The sequence below is a fragment of the Pan paniscus genome, chromosome 5, assembly GCF_029289425.2.
Source record: "Pan paniscus chromosome 5, NHGRI_mPanPan1-v2.0_pri, whole genome shotgun sequence".
In the NCBI taxonomy this organism is placed as follows: domain Eukaryota; kingdom Metazoa; phylum Chordata; class Mammalia; order Primates; family Hominidae; genus Pan; species Pan paniscus.
The window spans coordinates 110360593-110385444 of NC_073254.2; the positions used below are offsets into that span (position 1 = coordinate 110360593).

Genomic DNA, 24852 nt, shown 5'->3' on the forward strand with positions numbered 1-24852 from the left:
ACACTTCACTAACTTTATAAAGGAGAGGCTTTCAATAAATGCAAGGAATGTCTACCACAGCAATACATGTGTAAAACGTTTCATCTATGACAGCCATGTTCTAAATTAATGTTATATTTCCTACTCTGAAATAATTTTAATTTATGACTAAAAATGGTAACAAATGTTCTTTTCATTGAGGCCCAAGAAAGTATGAGAGTATTTATTCACATATTCTCATTTCCCATGTAACATGCCTAGGGCCATCCTGAATGAGAGCACAGAAAATGTGAAGGATTTCTCTGCCTAGTCTGCTTAAGATCAACAACACCTATAAATCTAAACATAAAACACACACCTTTAAATGATCACCATTAATGTTAATAAGCATTAAAGGTAGACACTGAAGTCTTTTGTGTTGGCAAATCCTAGAACTACATTTTCATTCAGACAGGTTGCCTCTGGATAAACATCTAAGATTTTTTCTAAAAACAAGTTATGGTATTTATAATTGCCTTCTTTAAAAGAATGCAAATTCTTTTACCTGCAGATTACGCTAAGCAAAAGAGTGAGAGAGAGGGGAAATTTCAGTAAAATTTTGAGAACCATAGCTTGCATTATAGATTTTGGAATGTACCTTCCTGCCATTTAACCCAACCCCATTTTCTTATTTCCTAGTAAATACACTCCCCAGTTATTCATCCCTTATTATACCCTGGGACAATGCTCATTTTGGTACTAATCACACCTTAGTTTTCCACTATCACCTGCTAAAAGTTCTCTTGGAGAAAAAAAATATAACTGTAAGAGAAATCTGAGTGATATAACGTCAGTATTTTAACATCCTAACCCTTTCAAATTCTCTCTATATGAGAATTGACTATTTTCATCCTCCCTTGAAAAAATGTGTTCGAGCATTAAAATTCCTCTACCTTGGACCTTTTCATAATGGCTGCCTTAGTATTTATTTTGATATACTATTCAAGACACCAACAGTTTGAGGTTTTCACTTCTTTTCTTGAAGAGTGTCACAAAGTCAAATTTCAGCCTCATCTACAAGACATTTAAAAATTACACTGCTTTCCTGATTTAACTCCTAAATATGCCCAACACAAATAATTATGTTGTTCACCTGAAGATATGTTCTAGAATCTTCACAGTGCTACTCATAATGGCCCCAAACTGGAAACTATACAAATTAATAAATAGTGGTATAGTCACACAATATAATACTATATAGCATGGAGAATGAAAAATCAACTACCATAGTCAATATGGTGTCATGCACAATATGAGTTAACTGTGCATATTATCAAGTGAAAGAAGTTAGACACGAAATAGTACATTCTGTATCTCCATTGATATAAAGTTCAAAAACAGGCAAAGCAAATCTATGCTTTCCCAAGTCAGAGTAGTGGCTACCACGGGTGAAGCAGTTACTGGAAGGAAGCCTGAGGGATTTCTAGGGCACTGATAATGCTGTGTCTTAATCTGGGAACTGGTTACGACAGCGTGTTCACTTTACGGAAATTCGTCAGTAAGATGAATATATGTTATATGCATACTTTTCTCTATTTATATTATCATTCAATTAAAAAGAAATAAAATTAATCAGCTTCTCTTAAGAAACAGACTTACAGGAATGAAAACTAGTGTGTTTCACACAGTAAAATGGAAGAAGCTTAAGAGCTAGGTTCAAATTCCAGACTCTACCGTTAATTATTCAATCTTAGCTTCTCTGGCTTCCAGTTCTATAAAATGGAGCCAACGGCAAAGATCAAATGACATAACACTGAAGGCATTTTAAGCAAGAAGAATATACAAATGCTGAGCACTACTGCCTGAAATACTAATAATGTACTTATCCGAGAAGCCTTTAAAGTTACATGGTTCTACACAAAATGTTAGTATAAACATAACTGGCAAGATAATATTATCAGTTTTGCCATTTAAAGAACTTCCTAACAATCAAAGATATGCAACATTTATTCTACCCAAAGTTAAAGTGTCCTGCCCTAACCTCTACTTTGAGACACTTGGTAAATAACTTTCAGAAGAGTGTCAAGATACATAATATTATAGGAGACGATGTCAAATATTAAAGCTTCAATAATAAGTGGACTAGAGAATGATTCTACTCACAGCTCACAGTTCAATCCATCTCTTCTTCTCACTGACTTCTCAACCATTCTGTGCTTTTCCATGTTTTCCTCCTTCTTCCCACTCTACCCTGCCTCCTGCCTGGCCATGCCCCCTTTCTCTCTGCCCACTGAAATTCTACCCACTCGTCAGTGCCCAGCCAAGGCATTCCTCTGGTGGGACACCCTTCCAGGCCATGGAGACCTTTCCAGGCCGTGGAGACCTTTCCTTCCTTTGAAGCACTTTTTTGTTTAGTGCCTCAACCGTCTGTTTGCAACAGTCTTGGATCTGAGCATTGAACAGCTATGTATCTCTCAAGCCATGATTTAACAACTCATGTGCTCATATCTTGCTTCCCCAGTAGACTATATGTTTTCCCTAAAGGCAGGGACCTGTGTGATACTTATTTTAATCCCCCTTCAATGCTCTGTACATTGTAGATATTAAATGCTTGCTACCCAGTGCTCTACTTTGTGGGTTCAAGAAAGCAGTAATCTCTAAAAGTAGGGCAAAGGTGCAGACTGGGATTTCTTCAAGTAAGTGGATTCTGTCGGTGGCATCTCATCTCTAAAACTCTCTGTTAAGCTCTGATCTTCTTTTCTCTGAGAGCTCTCAATCACTCTAGACTTTAGAGACTAAATCAGCACTTTGAAATCAAAGTATAAGGTGAACCACATATAATTTTAAATTTCTAGTAGCCACATTAAAAAGTAAAAAGGAACAGGCCAAATGTATCTTAATATTTACTAGTTAATCCTATATATGTAAAACATTATCATTTCAACATGTAATCAACATAATAAAAATTATCAAGGAGATATATATCCTTTTTGTTTGAAAGCTGGTGTATATTGCACAGCACATCTCAACCACATTTCATATGCCCAAATGCCACATGTGGCTGATGGCTACCATACTGGACAGAGCAGATTTAGAGTTCAAGCTAGAATATGTGATTTCAAACCATTCTGAAAAAATCTAAAATCCAACAAACACTATAGGGATATGCAGTAATCTTCCTAAATCTTGCTCTTAAAAAAAAAAGAATACGGCCAGGCACGGTGGCTCACACCTGTAATCCCAGCACTTTGGGAGGCTGAGGTGGGCGGATCACCTGAGATCAGGAGTTTGAGACCAGCCTGGCCAACATAGGGAAACCCCGTCTCTACTAAAAATACAAAAATTAGCTGGGCACGGCAGCGCATGCCTGTAATCCCAGCCACTCAAGAGGCTGAGGCAGGAGAGTCGCTTGAACCCAGGAGGTGGAGGTTGCAGTGAGCCGAGATCATGCCACTGCACTCCAGCCTGGGCGACAGAGCAAGACTCCGTCTCAAAAAAAAAAAAAAAAAGTCTACACCACTTTATCATTTTATAAAGCCCTCTGTCATACATTATCTCATCTAGATGACATACGTACAGCAAACATTAAGCCATAAAGTAGTTTCTTGGTCCTATATACCAAAAGAACACAGACCTGGTAACACATGCTTAAATCAAATAACTCATGGTCACACAGCCTTAAAGAACATCTATTCATGAGACATTTTCTCCATTTTTACTATACAGTAAAGCATATTTTATCTCTGATTTTAAGTCATTTAAGAACTTTTTATTTTGGAATTTTATGACTAGCCCTTTAAATATTAGTTTTGCTAGGAACATCAAAAGAACAAGTGACTAATTACATAAAGGGGAAAAGATTAAATGAATCATGGATTCCACTTGAACTTCATCAGTTAAAAGGATAATTAGCAAAATATTTAAGGAAAAAGTAAATGAGCTTGTTAGTCATGGCCTTTTGAGGGGAAAAAGGTAAAACTATTTTACTTGCCTGATCTCAGATCTAGAATCTAAAAGATAAAGAGGTATTGTGGAGAATCATTATAAAATACTCAGACTTCAAAGATTCCCATAAGGTCAAAATATGGACTATGTATAAGAAGAAAAAATATGCTAAATATAAAATCAATGTATTAATAAGATATATTTATTTAAATATCCCTTTTGAGTATTCTTAACAGGTATTCAGAACCCTAATCTGCTTTTGAATTTTCAATGAATATAAAAGAAAAATTTGAAGACATTAATGGAGAATTTTAAAGCAAGAATCTAATCCTGTATGTTAGAAAGAAGAAAATACAACGTTATATAATATTTTAATTCTTATAGGTGCCCAAATACATAAGCAACCTAATTTTGACATCGGGGGAAACTGGACAAATCCATTTAAAACTAATTTAGCAACAAATACTTACATGGTTCTGTGGACATGTAACATCCCAAGGTGTTTTAAATTGATAATGTCACCATATGAACTCATAATTTTCAGTTGAACATACAGTTTATTCTATAAAATCATTAAATCTTAAGAACCATGAGGGATCTTAGAGACATTTAGCCCAGTGCCTCTCAAATTTTGATGTTTATGTGAGTCCCCTGGGGCACCTTGAGAAAGTGCAGATTCGGACTCAGTAGGTGTGGGTGGGCCTGAGACTTCATTTCTAACAAGCTCCAGGTGATGCCGATGCTGCTGGTCCAGGGACCAGGCAGTGGGTATTGTGGCCCCAGTCAAGTCTAAGGGAGGTCCCACAGCCTCTGCTTGGGCATCTCCAGTATCCAGGACTTGAAACCTGCCTCCAAGGGTAGACATTACAGGGAGGGACTTGTATATTACAGGGAGGGAAGCAACAAGGAAAGGCTGCTTCCACTTCTAGTGATGGAAGACACTCTTTCTCTCCCGACATCTCCTCTTCTCCATGCTGAAAATCCCCACTTCCTTTGGCCACTCTTAGAACTGATAGGTTTCCAGACCCCTAAACATCTTTATCACAGAAAATGCTCCCTCTGTGGTGAAAATCTTTCTTAAAATAAATCCCTTGGGACAAGACATAGCATCCCACACATGGGACATCCAGACCTGAGAGTAGTTGAGTGAGAACATTACATTCCCTGATCTAAAGGGGACAGCTCTCTTAATGTGGCCTTAAGGAGGTGTCGCCTTCTGTAAGAATCACACTGCACTGGTGGCTCACAATGTTGTGGAGGAAATAATACCAAGCAAGTGTTCCCATGTGCACTTGAACAATTATTTTTAACTAAAATGTAGGAATTTACAGTTATTTCTATTTAATGTCATCTTGCTACTATAACAACTCACATAAATCCTTTAAAATGTTTACTAATAGGTCACACATATATAAAAAACACAGACAGTTTTTAAAAACAATTATGAAGAAAGAATATCCTTGGGACCACTGTCCAGGTTGGGAGATAAAACACTGCCAGGACCTCAGAAGCCCCCAGTGAGCCCCTTCCCTATCATACCCACTCCTTCACCTCTGGAGGTAGCTGTTATACTGCTTTTTGTGACAATCATATTAAATCATATTAATTTTCTTTATAGTTTTACCATCTATGTATGTATCCCTAAATAACATATTTAGTTTTGCATGCTTTTGAACTTTACATGAATAGAATCACACTGTATATATTCTTCTATCTTGCTTCTTTCTTTCCATATTGTTTGTAAGATTCATCCATTTTGATGCACTTTTATTTGTTTAACAAACACATATAGAATGTATTACCTGCCAGTCATTCTCCTAAGCATGTCACAAACATTGACTCATTTAAACTTCCTAACAACACTATCAGGTAGACATCATTTTCCTTTATGTACAGATGAGAAAACTAAGGTACACTGAAGTTCAGAAATTCATCCAAGGTCACACAATAAGTGGCAGAACCAAAATCTGAACCCAGGCACAATCCTTCCTCTTGACCACCAAGAAATGCTGCCTCTCCACACCCTTCTATATGTGGTTTTACTAGTTGATTTTTCATTGCCAAATAGTATCACAGTGTATAAATACCTCACAGCAAAATGTGCTGATTCGATTCAATGTTGATGGGCATTTATTTGGGTTGCTTCCAGTTTTTTGCTCTTATGAACAATGCTTCTTTGAATATGTTTGTCCATGTTTTTTTAAGTTCAGGGGTATGCACATGTACTGGTTTGTTACACAGGTAAACTTGTGTCATGGAGGTATGCTATACAGATTATTTCATCACTCAGGTATTAGGCCTGGTATCCATTAGTTATTTTTCCTGATTCTCTCCCTCTTCCCACCCTCTAATAAGTCTCAGTGTCCGTTGTTCCCCTCTATATGTCCATGCGTTTTCATCATTTAGCTCCCACTTATAAGTGAGAATGTGCAGTGTTTGGTTTTCTGTTCCTGTGTTAGTCTGCTAAGGATAATGGCCCCCAGCTCCATCTATGTCCCTGCAAAGGACATGATCTCATTCTTTTTTATGGCTGCATAGTATTCCATGGTGTATGTACCACATTTTCTTTATCCAGTCTATCACTGATGGGCATTTAGGTTGATTACATGTCTTTGCTTATTGTGAATAGTGCTGCAATGAACATACACGTGTATGTGTCTTAGAATAATTTATATTCCTTTGGGTATATGCACAGTAATGAAACTGCTGGGTTGAATGGTATTTCTATCTTTAGGACTTTGAGTAATCATCACAGTCTTCCACAATGGCTGAACTAATTTACACTCCCATCGAGAGTGTGTAAGTGTTCCTTTTTCTCCATAACCTTGCCAGCATCAATTATTTTTTGTTTTGTTCATGTTTCTTAAAGCACATAGGTAATCATTTTTCTTAGGTGTATACCTAGGGGTAAGATGGCTGTGTTGTAAGTTATTTGCAGGTTGAACTTGGTTAGGTAACAGCAAATTGTTTTCCAATATAATTGTACCAAGTTAGACTCCTGTCAACTAAATACAAAAACTCCCATTCATTCACATCTTTACATGGTATTGTCAGGTTTTAAAATTTCTGCCAATCCAGAGAGTGTGTAATCATATGTTATTATGATTTTAATCTGCATGTGTTTGCTTATTAATGAAGCTGAGCATCTTTTTATATATTTACTAGCCAATTGGGTTTCTTCCTTTGTGAAATGCATGTTTAAGAATATGAATGTACAGTATCATTTTTCTTTTTGGTTATCTGGCTTTTTTATTGATTCACATGTGTGCTGAACCAGTATTATTTATGTGCCACAAACATCTTTACCACTTTGGGCTTGTTTTCTCATTCTCCATAGTTACCACTCAGTGAACAGAAGTCCTACTCACTTTTTTTTCCAACAATAAGTGAAAGACTCCTCATGCTTTTTTTTTTTTTTCTTTTTTGAGATGGAGTTTCGCTCTGTTGCCCAGGCTGGAGTGCTGTGGTGCGATCTTGGCTCACTGCAAGCTCTGTTTCCTGGGTTCACACCATTCTCCTGCCTCAGCCTCCCGAGCAGCTGGGACTACAGGTGCCTGCCACCATGCCCGGCTAATTTTTTGTATTTTTACTAGAGACAGGGTTTCATCGTTTTAGCCAGGATGGTCCCGATCTCCTGACCTCGTGATCCACCCACCTCGGCCTCCCAAAGTGCTGGGATTACAGGCGTGAGCCACCACACCCGGCCTCCTCATGCATTTTTAACTTTTGAACTATTTTATAAGAATTTTTTAGGTCTGGCCAGGCACGGCGGCTTACACCTATAATCCCAGCACTTAGGGAGGCTGAGGCAGGCAGATTACTTGAGGTCAGGAGTTCGAGACCAGCCTGGCAAACATGGTGAAACCCCATCTCTACTAAAATTACAAAAATTAGCTGGGCATGGTGGCATGTGCCTGTAGTCCAGCTACTCAGGAGGCTGAGCCAGGAGGATCACTTGAACCTGGGAGGTGGAGGGTGCAGTGGGCCGAGATCGCACCACTGCACTCCAGCTTGGGTGACAGGACAAGACTCCATCTCAAAATAAATAAATAAATAAATAAATAAATAAAGCATTTAGAAAGGAAAAGATTATGTTAAATATACATGTTGGTCTTACAGTCTAGAAATTCAGTTGCTTTGACTACAAAATACAAAAAGCAAAGGCTCTGGGATAAGACCACTGTGATACGAAGCTAAGATAGTGATCTCTGATAGTCTGGCCAAACTGCAGCAAAACCAACCAAAACTAAACAAAAAACAAAAATGTCCCCATATGTAGACATACGGAAATGGGCTGCAAAAAGATGAACATACACCTGAATTCCTGGTGACATCTGGGCAGCCCCTCAGCAGGTAGCACAGTTCTTCCTGAGCTAGCTGCTCCACTCTGCTGTTTCCTCTGACTCGCATTTTCTGTTAACCTTCCTCTTGGAATCCTTTGACAATGACTCACAGGGTTATGGGGCTACTCAGCAATACCACAGCCCTCCGCAATAGATGCTGTGTAGGAGGGACGCAGCTCAGTGGATTGTAGTCTGCACCAGTATTTTCCTTTCTGCATTCAGGGAGGATTTGCTTTTCAGCCACATTTCCCTCAAACACAGCCCCGACAGGAGATGCTTAGTGCAGAGATTTCTAAACGATGAAATGATCTGAGTTTGGCTCCTTAATCATAATGAAACTAAAAACAGTAAGATGAGAAAACAACAGGGGGATCATCATTCCTACAAAAAACAACTTTATACTTGGGCAAAATCAAGAGATTAAAAAAAAAGCTCAAACTAACATTTTCCAACCTTTCACTAAGAGCAAGGGCTAAAACCACATGTTTTGAAGGTCTTGCACTGTGTTATTATTAGAAGTCACAATTCTATTGATACTGATGAGTCATTCGTATCGGCGGAAACCAAGAACTTCCATCAACATCATGTTACACACAGTCACTGTGGCTTTTCTTTATTACTGGTCAAAGCTGCTTCAGAATGCTTATTGAAACTTAAGAAAAAGGAGGCAAACTCCTCAAGGGTGTGCAAAGCTTTCCCTTCCCCAGCTGATCTTACTTTAATCATCCTTTTTCAAGACAGTTTATGATGATTGGATCAACTTGTATCTACAAAAGGAAGTTTATTTAGAAGCCTCAGAAAAGCAACATTTCACACTTTCCGATGAAAATAAGCAAAACTGAACTCTGAAAACAAACAGTGAAACCATCTCTGAAAATACATGCTAGCTTTAAAATGACCTGAGGTCAAGTTTTTTGTTTTGTTTTGTTTTTTAACCTCAATAACAGGGAACGGATATAAACAAAAGCTGTCATCACTTAGGGACTTGAGCCACATAAAACAATGTCAGGCTAGTCACTTGCACCCTCGCCCCTGCTTCCCTACTCAGGACACACTGCTTTGCACTGAGGGAGAAGTGGGTCAGGTTTCAGTTATGCCAAGAAAGCCTAACTAAGTTAAAGGTTTATGAAAACTCCTTCTGATCTTAGTAGGAAATAACAGCACATTCCCTTTTCATTTATTATCAGCCCCTTTTGCCTCTCCCCTTAAATATTCCCAGAAAAATAAAGTGAAGCAAAAAAAAAGTTTTCCTGAGGCATATCCAGAAATGCTATGAGTCTTTATGCAGTCCCTACAAAGGTAGAAATTTGTCCAATTTTCTCCCCTGCAGCCAGAAGGCTGTGTCTGGCTGCTGGCAGGAGAAGAGGACCCAGCTCAGCAGTGACCACAGATCTGAAAATAGCCTCCCAGTAGCTAACCAGCCCAGCAGCCCGGAGCTCTCCAAGGGCAGTGCTGGTACTATGGGCAGTTTACAGTGCGGCCAGCTGAGTGCTGCAACAGCTGCATGAGTCAGCAAGCACTGCTGATAGGAAAGTGCTGACATGCTAAATTACTCTCGTGTACTTGAGGTGCACACACCTACCTGGCAAAAACAAAAACAGGGTACATGCAAATTAGCAAACGGGAACCTCTCTACGCTTGCAGTTTCTATTTTCCAAGGTTAGACCAAAAATATAAATAATCTATGCCACTGCTCAAAAAGAAGTAACAACTAATAATAATTAATCATGGTAATAAACAACTCACTCTCAGTGTTGCTATGTGTGGAACAGCTGCACTGAAATCTCACGAGCCAGTTAATTTTAACTGGTTTTAATTTTAACTAGATTTAACTGCTTTTCCTCCCTTCTGAAAAATCAAAATAGTTACCATATCGACCACAAGAACTGGTAACAGACAAGCACAGTTCCTGTTTTTCAGAGGGGACTAACTTTCAAACCCACAATATCAAGACGCTTAACATAAGTGGAAATTTAAAATGTACTGTTTAATGTGGGAGATCTAAAACCTGTACGCTAATTGAGATCTCATGTGCCAGGCTTTGTCTGACAATGCCTCTCATTCATCTCTGTTCTCTCGTTTTATACGGGACCTAAAAATCTGCAGGAACACTGGTTGTCTGGAACTGAGAATACATTTTCCCACAGAAACAGGGCCAGGCCAATGAGCTAGGATTCCTTGATAGTCCGTGAAAATGTCTTGAACTTAAAATATGAGAGGTTAAATTTATAATCTAAAAAGAAAATGATACTACAATGATAGTTCCAAAACCATTTAAAAGAAAACACTCTTGATTAACTGTGTTTGAGGAAATGTCTAATTACAGGAGGATGAAGGGACACAGTCTTCCAAGTGACACTTTCAGACTTCAACTTTAGGGTCATTCTGGTTCTCTAACATGGTTTCAATTGATAGTTTCATTTAAAATGCATGGAATTCTCTTACTTTCGCATAAAGTATTGTTAGAAAAAAAATCTTTATACTTACTGGTTTTAAGTACTGTTTTGTTCTCCAAAAAAAAAATTGAGAGTTGGAAAACAAAAAAGGAGGAGAAACAAGTACAAAGAGGGGGTACTAGAGAGAGGGAAACAAATTAAGTCTGGAACAAAGAAAGACATGGAGTATAACTAAACTGCAAAAACAAAGGAGAGGTAGGAACTAGAGGGCAGTTCCCCGCTAGACAGTGTGTTCCCAGAGAAAGAGGACTCTTCATCATACCCAGCTCCGGAGGTGACAGTGGAGTCCTGCAAGACAGTTCCACAGACTGGCACTAGATGGAGCCATCAACTCAACATAGCATGGTTGCTGGAGAAGGGTATGGTGGGGGAGAGGTGGGACTGAAGGGCGTTGACTCTACAGCCAGGTATTTACCTGGCAACAACTCTATCTAAAATAAGTATAGTTTCATTAATCAACCAACTCTCCTAATGTCCAGATGTCACCACCATGCTGACACCACTATGCTTGTGGTATGTCAAATTGGGACACACCAATTTTGAAATAAATATATCAATTCAATTTGTATCAATGCAACTGGGGTGGGGAGGTAAGTGAAGTTGGATCTGCTGCTTTTTTTTTCTTCTAAAATTCAACATGCAAAGATAATATAGAATTTCAGGTTCACTGCTACCGAATAACAAAAATCCCTAACCATAAACCAAATGGCTTTCCCTGGAAGCTTTGTTTAAATGTTAAATAACATACCATCTTGCTATAGAGGTTTATGTGATCAACTCCAATGTATGGCAAGAGGCGGGAAATGCTCACTGACAGATGTATTATTAAAAATAATCTTCTCTTTGTATTTTAATACTACTTTGATTTATATACTGTAATCCATTTGCCTATATTCTCTGCCTAGGGTTGTGTTTATTTATCACGAGCCCTCTCTTCATTCAGAAATGGTCTCCTATCGCCAGGTTACCAGTGTGCGAAGTTCTATTGTTTTTATCTTTAGGGTTTTACTTCTTTGGCTTTGTCTCCTATTAACATGCTGATGCTTCGGAAAAGTAACACATTAAGTATGCTCAGTTACTTATATATTAGTAAAACTGTGTTCATAAAATCTTTCTCTGAGATTGGTTTTGGAAGGGAAGGACAAGGACTAGTTGAGGGGACTGGGTGGCCAAAAGGTAAGAGAGCATGAAACAAAAAAGTGAGCACAGAAGGAAGATGGGGGAACTGGCTGCAAACCGTGCCTAGCTTCTTTACATCTGGGACATGGACCATCATCCCTGGCACTTATCTTCCCAAGAAAATGTATGAAAAGGAAGGGTTAACTCTGTCTACATTTTCCTCTTGCTGAATGGGTAATAATATCTTTCACAGTTAATTTCATTTTTTTTTTTCAGTTTGACTCTTCAGGGCTTATTCATTTGCATAATATGGAATCTTGAACCCACATAGATATTCTACAAATCAATGCAAGTAATTCTCACACTAAATCAGCAGCTTTAATTTAAGCTCATCATTGTTTGCATAGAAATCTTTATGCACTCATCTGCTTGATTTTTTAAATCACTTAAAACCTCCAACACTGACACACTAAGCATCTCCCATTTAGCTTTCTCCAAAATTTGAACTAAATGCTGAAAAATAAGCACAGTACTATACATTCATACACTTGATCATTTCCCAAATTGAGCTTCAAATGTGTGCTTAATGTTTCAAGTGGCTCCTGAGAATGATGCTTCTTGACTAAAGATGACAACTTCGGTGTCTGGCCCAGGCAGAGCTGAGTCAGCATTCTAAACAGTGACCCTGCAAACCTGAGGTAATTGGGGGTTACTGCCATGCCAACTGCCTGAGTCCTTTAAAACCATTCAAATCTCCAGTTGAGAGTTGCAACATGCTAATCTGGCAAGATAATCTCTTCCTGAAATTGACCAGAATGAGAACAAAGGTTACCTCCTTTTATCTGTTACTGGTAGCTAATATTTCTAATTAGGATTTCTGATGGAATTAGTTCTGAATGAAATTCTTCCTCCTTGGTAGAATACTCTACCTCTTACAGGTATAGTTTTTTACCTTTTCCTACCCACCAAAAAAAAAAAACAAAAAAAAAAAACCGCAAAAAACAAATTCCCTCCACCTAACAAGAGGGTACGAGTGTGAGTTACAAGTAAACCCTGGAGACAGAGCCATGGTATTTCAGTTATATGCCTAGTACTTCTTTTGCCTTTATATGCATCACTTTTACTTTCCGATCCCTAAATGGACACTAAAACCTAAGGAACGCAATTATTAGAAAGCAGGCCATGTGAAAGACAGGAGATATACTCACTCAGATTTACTGAGAAATTATTTTTTAACTTTAAGATAGATGTCAACAAAACATCCAATATTTTAGAGTGAGATGACCTTTATTTCTACTTCTGGGAACTGCTAAAGAGAGTTCCAACTTCAAATGAAGAAGAAAAGGAAAAGGGAGAGCCATAACATGGTAAGAGAACAGGCCCAAGCATCAGACAGCTAGTGTCCAATTCCAGTTCTACCATTCATTAGCTGAGCGACACCTATGCTGCGGCTTCTAGTGATCACACCTAGCCCTGGGTTGTTCTGAGGATTATGTGAGTTAATATGAGCAGCACACAGAGGAAGCTCTCAATACAAGTTAACTATCATCAAAGAAAAAGAAAATAGAGGGGTGTTAGCATGAAGTATAATCAATTTATTTTAAATAGATGCTGTCAAAATTCCTTAATTTTACATCTAAGAATGGTCTAAATAAGACGTGTCCAATCTTTTGGCTTCCCTGGGACACACTGGAAGAAGGAGAACTGTCTTGGGCCACACATAAAATACACTAAACACTAATGATACATGATGAGCTGAAACAAGAAAAATAGCAAAAAACAAAAAACAAACAAACAAAAACAAAAACAAAAAACCTTTGTGTTGGTCCGCATTCAACACGCAAGAGGCCTGCTGGCCATGGGTTGGACAAGCTTGGAATAATCTTCGGGCCACAGAGGATGGAGACCCTCTGCTCTGGAGTAGCCAGGGACTTCAGACAGACTATTTAGACTCACTTTTTCACCAAAGGCCCTACACACATCAGCTGACTGGGAGAGAATATCTTTGTAGCTTCTGATCATTCAAATATTGTCAAAACCAACCTAAATATGTTCAAAATAAGAATGTTAACTTGTATTTTTTCCAAGTATGGAAATGAACAGTACTCTTGGCAGTTAACTTCTGTTTTTATCAGGTTCTAAAGACCCAGGTAAATAAATCAATTCTGGACTCTGTATACAGGAACTATTATTTGCCAAAATGGCCCCAGAGGTTCCAGCATGGCTTATGCAATACTCCAAAGGGCCAAAGATAGTAGTGAATTAATAGGATTAGGAAGCTGGAGAAAAAGTGAATCTCAAGTTTCGGACTGTCCCTGATGGAAGGTCACTCCACAATTCCTCAGGGAGGGCTTCCCCAACCTCCCGACCAGGTTAAATCTCCCCATTAGACACTCTGGTGTATGAAATACTTCCCTTCACGAGCAGTGGGTTATCTGTTACTAACTGATCAGTGCCATTCTTCCTACCCGATGACATGCTTCATGAGACCAGGGGCCAGGACTGGGTTTGCTCCCCACTAGCACTGTGGTCACTTAACACTATGCCTGCCACGTAAGAGATACTCAGTATATATTTGTTTAATGAATGAATGAGGCATCTGCCTCTAAGCAACAGTATTTCTGGACACTTGGCCCATTTTGCACTATCCACGAGCTTCTGTTACTTAGAAGAATACAGGATAGGAAAAAAAGAAAAATTGCCAAAAATCTATGGATACTGAAATACTAAGGAAAGATGCTGAGCATGTACATTCACTTTGTTTCCTACTTGTGGAATGGAAATCATCCCATTGGGATCTCCCAACTTTAAAATCCGAAGTGAAGGTCTAAGCTGTCTTTGGGTTAGACTCCTGGAAAGTCTTGAGGAAATTCCTGAAGTATCTGCAGAAAGTGTCAGGGGAGGGAGAATAGAAGATGGCCCAAGACTAGAGTGATGGAAGACTTGGAAACTCGAAAAGCTTTCTTCTAACTAACTGGGACTTTGTCTACATGCCAGCTACAGGCTCAGGCACACATGAAGAGAATAATGAGATGAATGGGAGGACTGGAAAGTGGAGGATTTAAATGCTTAGGAAAGGAGCCAATGAAAGCTGACACAAGGACAGGAGGGACCTAGCAACCAAGCGCCGGCTCTCATCACATCAGCAGCAGCATGTCCTACAGCCTTCAGGAAAAGAACAAAAAGGTCAGGGAGGAAAATGACACATCTCAGAACCAAAGGGCAATTCATTATGAGGCTAAGGAACAAAAGAGAAGTCAACCAGGGAATATGCTGAAGAAACGGTGATTATGAAGTCACTGGGGAAGACTGAGAGGCATTTTGGCTGTAGTTCCAATGACAAGAATGAAGGATGATGTGAAATGCTTTTGGATTGGGAAGATTTATTATTTTGGAAAAAAAATAGCTCAAGGAAAAACAAATGGCAAAATTCCTGCCTGAATTTTGAAGTAGTGTCACTAGCAGGATGAGGTTCAATTTATACATTCTTTAGAAATGAAATGGCCCTTGGAAAAGACATAGTGGTAAGATTCGCAGGACATTTCCAGCCTTACGGAAGCTGAGTAGCATGCTGATAGTAAAATGAAGTTTCAGTTTTAGATAGACTGACATTTGAAATTAACAAAAAAAAAAGTAAAGGGAAAAAATTAAAAGACCCTGAACTGACCAAAAAAAAAAAAAAAAAAGCAACTACTGTCTTTTTTTTTAAATTAAATGTCATCACAAACAAACAAAAAAAAGGTGAAAGGTGAGTTGTATTTTGGGCAATCTTACTGAGTTTACAAAATGTTTAGTTCATAGCAGGTTTCAGTTTGGACATGAACAGTTTGTAAATATTTACATAAAATTTAAAGATAGGAGGACAGCAGAGGTCATATATTGCCATTAACAATACAGAAGCAATTTTCCGTCATTCCCAAAGCCTTGGTGCTGCGTTCCCACATGTGGCCCCAGCTCTGCCAAAAGCTTGTCTTCTTTTCCAAAGAAATTCCAATTTTTGCAACCAGCACTGACTTCTGAACTGTGAGTACCTCTGACAGGGTCATATGTCGCTGAAGCTTCTTCAACATCCAGACAGGGAAAGGAGAAAAACAGGGAGGCAGATGTACAGCGTCTGCTATCTGAATTGCAGATTTTGACAAATATGTTACATTTTATATTGTTCTCTATGTGAGGGCAGGGACCATGTTCTCTGTATGTCACAGTCCTACACCACGCCCAGTCATTGATTCAGGACTGGACTGTGTAATGGAATGGGGAAATAACCTTCAGACATTCAAGAAAACATGCACTATATTCAGATTAAGTTCATTCCAACATGAGATTAGTTCTTCCAACTCTGCAGAATGGGCAGGCACGACACCTACTTCAAAGGGTTGCTTTGAGGAATCAATGAAGTACATTCAGGCAAGGTAGTCAGCACTGGGTCTGGCACATGGTGCGGATTCAGTAAATCAAAACTATTATTTTGGTAAGTGTTCTCAAATGTCAAACTCCCATGGAGGTCCTCAGGCATTACCCAGCCAAGTTACCCCATCTGGTCAGTAACAACTAAATAGAGGGCAGGTGGTTCAAAAGTAATGGATTATTCAACTGCAACGAATCACACTGTACTCATGGTATTAAATCATTCGGCCTTTCATGTCGAATTCTCTGTTAAAAAGGAAGCTGATCAATCCCTGAGTGGGACTCAGTGTTGATTTGAAGTTTTGTTTTTTTGGCATCTTTCTATTTTCCAGGTAGTTGTAACCATTCATTGGGTGCATACTCACAAATCATCCACTATATGCCAGGCCTTTAGAAAACAGAGACACACAAAGATATTAAACAAAAAAAGATGTTTCAGTCTGTTCAGTAGTGGGAGACAAGCAGCCCCCAGGCCGACTCTAGCTCTTACATATGCTTTCATCCAAAAATTTTTTAAAGATTTGAGCCAATATTTAAAAATCAGGAAATTCCACATAAATATCCAATATTCAGCTTCCCCTGGAAAAATCAAATGATGTGGCAACACAAAGCCAGTAGTCCTACCAACTGTTCCCTAGCGAGAGTCTACAATGAGTTGAGTAGGGGCGGCCTGCCACTCCACACTATGCCCTGCTCCTCACCAGAACCAGGTAAGTATATAATTTGCGGGGCTCAGTGAAAAATGAAAACGAGGGGCCCTTTGTTCAAAAATTATTAAGAATTTCCGAAGAAAACAGCAGAACCTTATACCAAATATGAGGTCCTTCTGAGCAGGGAAGGGGAAGGGGGCCTATGTAACTGCACAGGTCTTATGCCCATGAAGCTAGTACTGGCTCACACCCCCTGGACATACAGGGAGATATTTATTTATCTAAGTATTCTCTCATTCATTAACAATCAAGCCTGCATTTACAATAAGCTAGATGTCACACCCCTGAAATCTGAGGTTCAAAAACTAGAGTAGAGGGGCCAGGCACAGCAGAGATAGAGAGCCACTAGGGTCTCTTTCCTTTTTGTTAAGACTGGATCCACACCAGAGACACTGAAAGTTAATCCAAGTAAAATTAAACTGCTCTCAACAATACAGATTGGCTTGAGCCCTTTTGTTGGCATCACAGGAGCCTCGATTAGGAATTCTGAGAAACAGCTCACAAGTGCTAATGAATAACTAAGTCCTGTCGGCTGTGCAGACAGTGGGCCCAGAAGTGAAGGGCTGGCCTAGGAGAGATCTGAACATGAACCTGACCATCTGGCCCTCTGTGACTCACTTTGATCACAAAATGAATTGCAACAAATTGAAGAGCACATGGCTAGAGTTAATTGTCTCATCTGTAATCTGAATCTACTTTTAAGCAGTTATTATTACCCTCTATCAGGTGGAAACATTTCCTACCATCACTGCAAAGTGCATTTTCCTGATGAACTATAATGGATCATTAAATTCCATATCTGAATAACAATACTGTGTACTTATTCAGTGCCTTTCATCCAGGGATTTCAAGGCAGTTTGCAAATAATTAAGCCCCTTACACAGCAGCCTGAGGTGAGCTACTGGAAAAGAATTGCCTGAAGATACTAAGTCAAAGGGCATAATTCAATAGGAAAATAATAAATGGCTTTCTCCCAGGCACTGGTAATACAGAAAGTGAATCCTGATCCCCTCCCTCCCTTTCACCTCACCCCTTCTTCTTCATAGCAGATCCTGACAGGCAACATACAAAGAACCAAAAAAGTAACTAACAGGAGTGTTCACAATTTAGCTATGAGTTCAGACACACACTTAACTGAGAAGTGTGTGTCTCCATGTAATCCTGGCAAACACACTACCAACTGACATTTCAGTCCACCTGCAGAATAGACAGACAGCAGAAGAATTTACTCAACACATTCATGATTACCAAATGGCAAACCTGAAGCCTCCTGCAATGCAAAACGAAAATACGGCTCTGCACCAATAAAGTTATGTTCTAACAAAAATACTTTATTCCATGGTTGTGTGTTCCATTTCTGGGACTTCGCTCTATTTCAATGATATTCAGGTTTCGAGAGTTAAAAAAACGCTGGAAATGGGCAATCAATAAATTTCTTTCAAAAACCAGAATACTAGAAGGGAAAACATTTCAGCCACTCAAAGTTTTGTGGTGAAATTATAAACTCCAGAAAAACTGAATTTATAATGGAAATGCTGACAGACCTTTCAGTGGAGCAGTTTGAACGCAACACTGTAATTTGGCAATCTCTCTTACAGACTAAAGACTAATTCTAACAAGATGTCATTTTGACTCACGTTTATTATTACCTGCAAGAATGAAAAACGCCGTTTACTCGGGAGGTGCCCGAGAACAAGGGTGGGGCGATCTCACATTTTAAGCAAGACGCCCGCTGCCTTACCAAAATAGCCCTCTCCGCCAAAGGAGGGGCAGCCTTTCACGCTCAGCTTCTTTCATATCAGCCCGAGCCTTTGCAGCAAGACGTGCCTTTCCTACATGTTACATTTTAATGATCTGAGAAAACCGTTATCAGCGTTAACATCTCTAATTTTACTCTAAACAGACAAAAGCAAAATATCTCATTAGGCATCATCTCCGCCAAGGTTCCCACTAGGCAGGAAAGGATTTTTATCTAAAGTAATTACCCTTTTTAGTTAAATACACTCAACAGATGAAATTTACACAGGACTGCAGCACTAGACAGCGAAGGTGAAAACCAGGAACGCCGCGTCTCGCCGCCCGCGGGCCCGCCGGGAGGCTGCGGGTCCGTCTCGCGGGTGGGGCGCCCCGGTCCCTCTCATTTCCTGGAGGCCACGGGTCACGGCGACGGCGGTGACTGGGAGAGCAGGCTGCGAGGCGCGCCTCATCGGGCCACAGACAAACCACCCCGGCAGCGGCCGCGCCGGAACTTCCCTCAAGTTGCCAAACTCGCCTACGCGCGGGAGAGTGCTGGGGATGCCCCACGCGCCCGCGACCCCAGAAGCCAGGAGTGTGCCACCCCTTCACACACTCACTCCCGGCCCTGCACGCTTCCCCTCACGGTCCGAGTTCCTGCAAATGCTTGGCCAGACCGAGGTCGCCGAGATGCTCGCTCCAGTCTCTCCCCTCGTGGGCACCTGGGGTAGCCCGTGAGCGCCGCCCGCCGCCTTCTCCAGCGGCGCCGGGCTCCCGAACACCCGCCGGGTGAGCGAAGCACAGCGGGGCCACGGAGCGCCTCGACGCGGGGACGGGGGGGCAGTGTCCCCTTCATAAACCAGTCTCCTGGGTGAAGCTTCTGGGGCTTGGAGACTGGGGTGTAGGGGGTGTGTGTGTGTGTGTTGCACTTTGACTTCATGCAGGATCTGTGGGAGAGGAGGTGCAAGGTTTCCCTCTCAGAAGCCTGGCGCCCTTAGGTCTTAGCTACGCAGGACGCTTTCCGACAACCCGATCTTTCGCTAGGAGAGATTCGATCCAGGTCTGCGCCGCGAGGCCCCCAGCTCGCCTCTTCCTGCGACCCTAAACTTGGGCTTTGATTCCCCGCCGGTCGCGGTGGTCCGGGCCACCCGGCGGCGGCTGACAGCTGAGCGCAAAGGCGCCGCGGCCAAGGTCCTCGCGGAGCAGCCCAGGGCGCGCACGCCGGGGGTTAAGGAGGAGGCCGCCCGGCCTGGAGCCGGGACCGCAGGCTGGGGGCCGGGGGCAGGGCCGCGGGTCTGACAGCTGCTGCGGCTCGCGCGGACGCGCGCCTCCTGCAGCCCGCCCTCCCCATGCCTGACTTATTACCCTCTGCTCCTCCTCCCCCTGCTGTTCCAAAACACCCTTCGACGCCAGCAAAATACAATGCGCCTCGGCCGCCGTAAACAGCCGGGCGGGAGAGCACACATTCGGCGCGGCGCGGCCGCCGGCTCGGCTCCCACCCCCTTCCCGTTCCTAGAAAATGCCATAAAAGCGGGCAGGGCGCGGGGAGGGCGGCTGCGCGCCCGGCGGCCGGGGCTCCCTTCCCGCGCCGTTTCCCCACGCCTCCCCGCCCGCCCCGCGCGCCCGCTCCCCCCGCAAACTTGCCCCGCCACCCCGCCCAGCGGCGGGGCCCGGGGCCCGGGACTCACCTCGCCGGAGAACTTTGCGTCCTTTTCCGCCTCCTCTTCCCCGCGTCTTCCCGGCTCGCAGCCCCCTCCCGGCAGCCGGCGAGGTGGGCAGTTCGTGGGTCACCGAAAGCTTGCGGAGGGGACGCGCATCACATGGCAGCTCGTTCCCAGCCCCCCGAGTGCGCCGGGAAGGGGGAGGGGAAGAAGGGGCGAGGGGAGGCCGGGGGGAAAGCGAGAGCGGGGCGGCGGCGGGAGTGGGCAGGCGGGGTGGCGAGGGCGGCGGCCGCTCACGTTAGCGCTGTGCGACCGCAGCCCGGGCGTGCACGGCCGCTGCTGCTGCTGCTGCTGCTGCTGCTGCTGAGGCGGCGGCGGCTCGGCGCTGTTTGCTCCGCGCCGCGCGGCTTGCGCTCTCCCCGGAACGCCCACACTCTCAATCGCTACATTGTTGACATTCGGCGCTGACGTCACCCGCTCCCCATTCACAATAACTTTACGGGAGCCGGGCAGCGCACCTCCCCGGCCGCTGGGGCGCGGTACGCCCGGCGACTAGCGTAAGCCGCTCCGCGAATGGCGCTCCGGGGGCTGGGGCGGGGGCGGGCGCGCGCGCTCCGCTGGCTCGCGGGAGGGGGCGCGCCTCATGCCGCCGCAGCAGCAGATCTCCCCGCTTTGTGCGGCCGCGCGGCCCGGAGAGCCCCCTCCTCCCGGCCCGGCTGACCGCCCCGCTCGGCCTGGCCTTCCCGGCCACGAAAGACGAGGGTTGGGGGCATAGCAGGGTGAGAGTAGTGGTGAGGGCTGGTGTGGCACGTGGGGAGGGGGCCAGAGCCCTAGGTACTGCACCTGGGGAAGGAGAGCAGACATCGGGACCGGGGATCCCAGGGTTAGCTAGCGTTTTCCCGGAGGGGCAAGAAAAGATGCTCCACTGGCCCCCACAAAGCTGACCGGACTCCCTTTTGGGTGGGGACCGGGCGAGTAAAAGCAGCCTTTTGAATGTTGACTTCTCAATCCTTTTCAGGAGGCCCTCCGCCTGCCCTACTGAGCGAACCTTTAAGCCCCCAAGCCAGTGTTTTTGCAAAGAGCGTGGTCAATTTCAGGAGGACATTAAAAGCCAACCTCCCGGGCTTCAGCCCCAGCTCCTACTGCCTTCCAGCCACTCTCCCTTGCCTTTCCTTTCTGCGGCTCTTAGGGTGTTGTTGCTGCCCTTAAAGGCCGTCGTGTGAGTTCCCTGTCAGAAGAAAGCTTGGTGGTGGTTAGGATTTTACAGAAGGTAATTAGGATTTAGGCTGAATGTACATTTGCAATAAAATAAGTTTGTGTTAGTGTTGTGCTGGTGCCTGCAACTTTACCTCTTGCCAAGGCCAGAAAATTCTGCCACGTTTCCCTAAACACCTATAACTTGGCCCTCTTGTGTACAGGCAGTATTCCATATTATTACATGTGGTGCTGATTTTTAATGAATATTATAAAAGTTTGGCTCGCTCTACTGAGAGAAGGATCATAAATCCCCCCTGTAAAACGGGCACTGGCGTATGCTGAGGAAGCAGTGAAGCGTCCTGGGAGTCTTGTGATATCATCTGAAGTGTTGCTCTGAACCACCTTCATTTGAGGGCAGAGTTTTGCCCATTTGGAATGTCTGTGTGGAAAGCTAAGTGATGGCTGAAAGCAAGCTGAAGGTGCTGAGCTAATTTTTCTAACAGCACTGCAGAGTCCCTGCGTGGAGGTCTGGCACGGGACTGTGAGATTTTCTCTGCTAACCGACCCGGCCTTCAGATAAGGAAAAGTCCTAGAGCTAGGAGTAGCCCTCAGTCTCCTGACCTCTGGTCTGGTGCCCCCTAGGACAAAACACCCTGCTTCTGAGGTCCCTGCCTGACCCCTGGCAAGGACAGAGTACTAATTCCTGGTCTGCCCTGGCCAGGCCGTTTCTTATAGTTTTATGGATGGTTCTGTTTCGCATTCCTCATTCTTGTAAGTATGTGTTTGTGAGATAACTTTACGCATTTTAGTAGCAGCAATAAATGTTTTTCTCACAACAAGGGATGCTTGAGAGCATCCGTATGAGAGTGGTGTAGATTCATTTATTTTCGAGCAAGCGGTGGCTGCCCAGCTGTGAGTGGAGTTGGGCACATCAGCGTAGGGGTGGTTGAGGAGGGAAATGAGGCTGCCAGCTGATCTCCCACCTCCATTCTGGATTCTACAAGCTGATCTTGTCAGATGGATACAACAAAGGCTAACAGGTCATTTCAGTTAGTCTGCTTGCCCAAAGACTCAGACTGGAGCTTTTTCACTTTGAGATTTTCAAGCATGAGGTGGGACATTAAACAGAGATGAAAAAACCTAAAACACCTGTGATAGGTTGCATCATCCAGTCATTCAAGGAGGCTGAATTAGGAGTAGTTAGCCTCTCAGGTTACATCCAGCTCTGCAATCATGCACCTCTGGCTGTAAGACGAAATCTTTGCTTTGGATAAGCTTTGAAGTCTGGTAGTGAGTTCATTTTTCTGCTTTATTTTCGGTAGTTAGAAGTGGGTTATTTGAATTCAAGCCTGAAAAATACATTCAGAATTGTGTGAAATTAAAATGGTAAGTCAAGTACTAGACACTCATTTAACAGTACTGCTGCAGAGGTTGGGCTGTGGGCAGCCTTAGCACCTCCATCATGAGTTTGCATGGCCACTCCTGGGCTTGTGCTGCTCTGGCAATTTAGGCGTTTACGATGTGAAACAGATCCAGGTCCTTCCCTCTGTATAATCATGGCAGTAAGTTGAGTGGAGGTCAATTTATTTCTCATGCCTGGAGCATTCAACCTTTCCTGATACACATTTTTTTCCTACATAATTACACGTGTGTGTTGATCCAGAGCATGGGCTTTGTCTGTGATTCATTTCTAAGCATGATATTTCCAGGGACAATAAATCATGGCATTGAAACAAATAAACTTTATTTCTATAATAGAAATCTTCTTGATTGTAGAAAATAAAACAGGAAAAATTAAAATATACAGGAAACAGATGAGGAAAGGAAGACAGACTAAAGACATGGGCAGTTCTTGAGCCTTTGATTTTCTTGCTCTCCAGCACCCTGTACAGGATTTGATGATGTTGAGAAAATATTGTATTTTTTCTTAGGCAGAACAGTAGACAGAATTTCAAATGTGGTACCTTGAATAAGGCATGGCAGGGCAAAGTTAACATCCAATGAAATCTGACAAAAGTGAATGGAGTGGGATGCTGTAGGGGTTTCTGCAGACAAGGAACATGTCCTGGCCTCAACTCCTAAAGGATCACTCTGCTGGGTCACGGGAAGTACAGGAATGGAAGCAGAGAGACCAAGTAGGAGGCTATTGAGATAAGTCAATAGAGAGGTGATGGTGATTTAAACTATTAATAGAATGCTAGAATGACAGCCATAAATGGAATCCAGATATATTTTCAGCATAAACCGGACAAGATTTGTTGATGATTCCATTGCAGGATATGAGAGAAGAGTCAAAGGAAATTCTGAATTTTGGACTGAACAGCTTATTAATGGAGAGTTCATTTATCCAGGCGGAGCAGGTATGGGGGAAATGCTGAAACATTTGGTTTTGGATATAGTACATTTCAGATGTCTATCAGACATCTAAGTGGAAAAGGTGAGCAGGTAATCAGACATGGGAATCTAGAATTTAGGGGAGAAGTCCAGACTAGAGATAGAAATCTGTGTGTCATCAACACAGCAACTGGAAACATGGGTGGAGAAGAGGAGCAAAGAGAAGAAGTCTAAGGTTTAAGACCTGGGGCACTCTGACATTTAGAGGTCAGCAAGATGAAGAAAAGAAGATCCCCACAAGGAAGCTGAGAAGCTTCCTTGAGAGAGAAAGGGGCCAGTTCATCCCAACCAACAGAAGGAAGGGCAGCACAGGTGGGGAAGTGCAGGGAGGCTGGAATATCATGGTAGGAAGTATGAGAAGCCGTTGTCTGAGGAATTCTGTTTTCTTAGTGGAGTAAGAAGATAGACCGTTCACTGATAGTGGAGGAGGGAAGGATAGATTTAGGGGATAGAGAAAAGATGTGAACCAGTGCCAGGGATGTGGCAGAATTGCTGGATGGCACAGAGGACCTTGGGGGCCCACTCCTGGGGGCTTTCTGGACACACCACTGCCAAGAAGAGATTTCTCATTGTACAAAATCTCACACAAGTTTTGAAAAATGATCAGGGCAATCCAAACCGGAAAAGCAAAAATTTTGCTTCTAGCTATTGTTAAATTTGGCCGGCAGCCTTTTTCCTTCGAACTATATATCTCTTATCTGTCCCATCTTCATCTCCTCAAAGATTGCCTCAGTTCCTAAGAAGGACTTTGGAAATAGTCCCTAAAAGAAAGTGATGTTCTTATATTACTATCTATAGTGATCTTCTTCTATAGTAAAGAATTGATGCCACTATTATCTAAAAGCTTATATGAAATAAACTAGTAAAATATGGTATATGAAATAAACTAATTTTTCAACATATACTACTGAGCATCTGTTACATGTTG

General features: G+C 42.6%; 1 protein-coding gene across 3 annotated transcripts in view; it reads right to left on the reverse strand.

The window, feature by feature from the left end:
* BACH2 (BTB domain and CNC homolog 2) overlaps positions 1-20899 on the reverse strand; it is a 369771-nt gene extending 348872 nt beyond the window's left edge. For 2 of the 3 annotated variants that reach the window (XM_034962528.3, XM_034962530.3), the window contains exon 1: positions 20361-20899. The gene's annotated coding sequence lies outside the window, so the exon portion shown is untranslated. The remainder of the gene's footprint in view (positions 1-20360) is intronic. The other variant, XM_034962532.3, reaches the window with a different exon arrangement.
* Positions 20900-24852: the final 3953 nt, after the last annotated feature.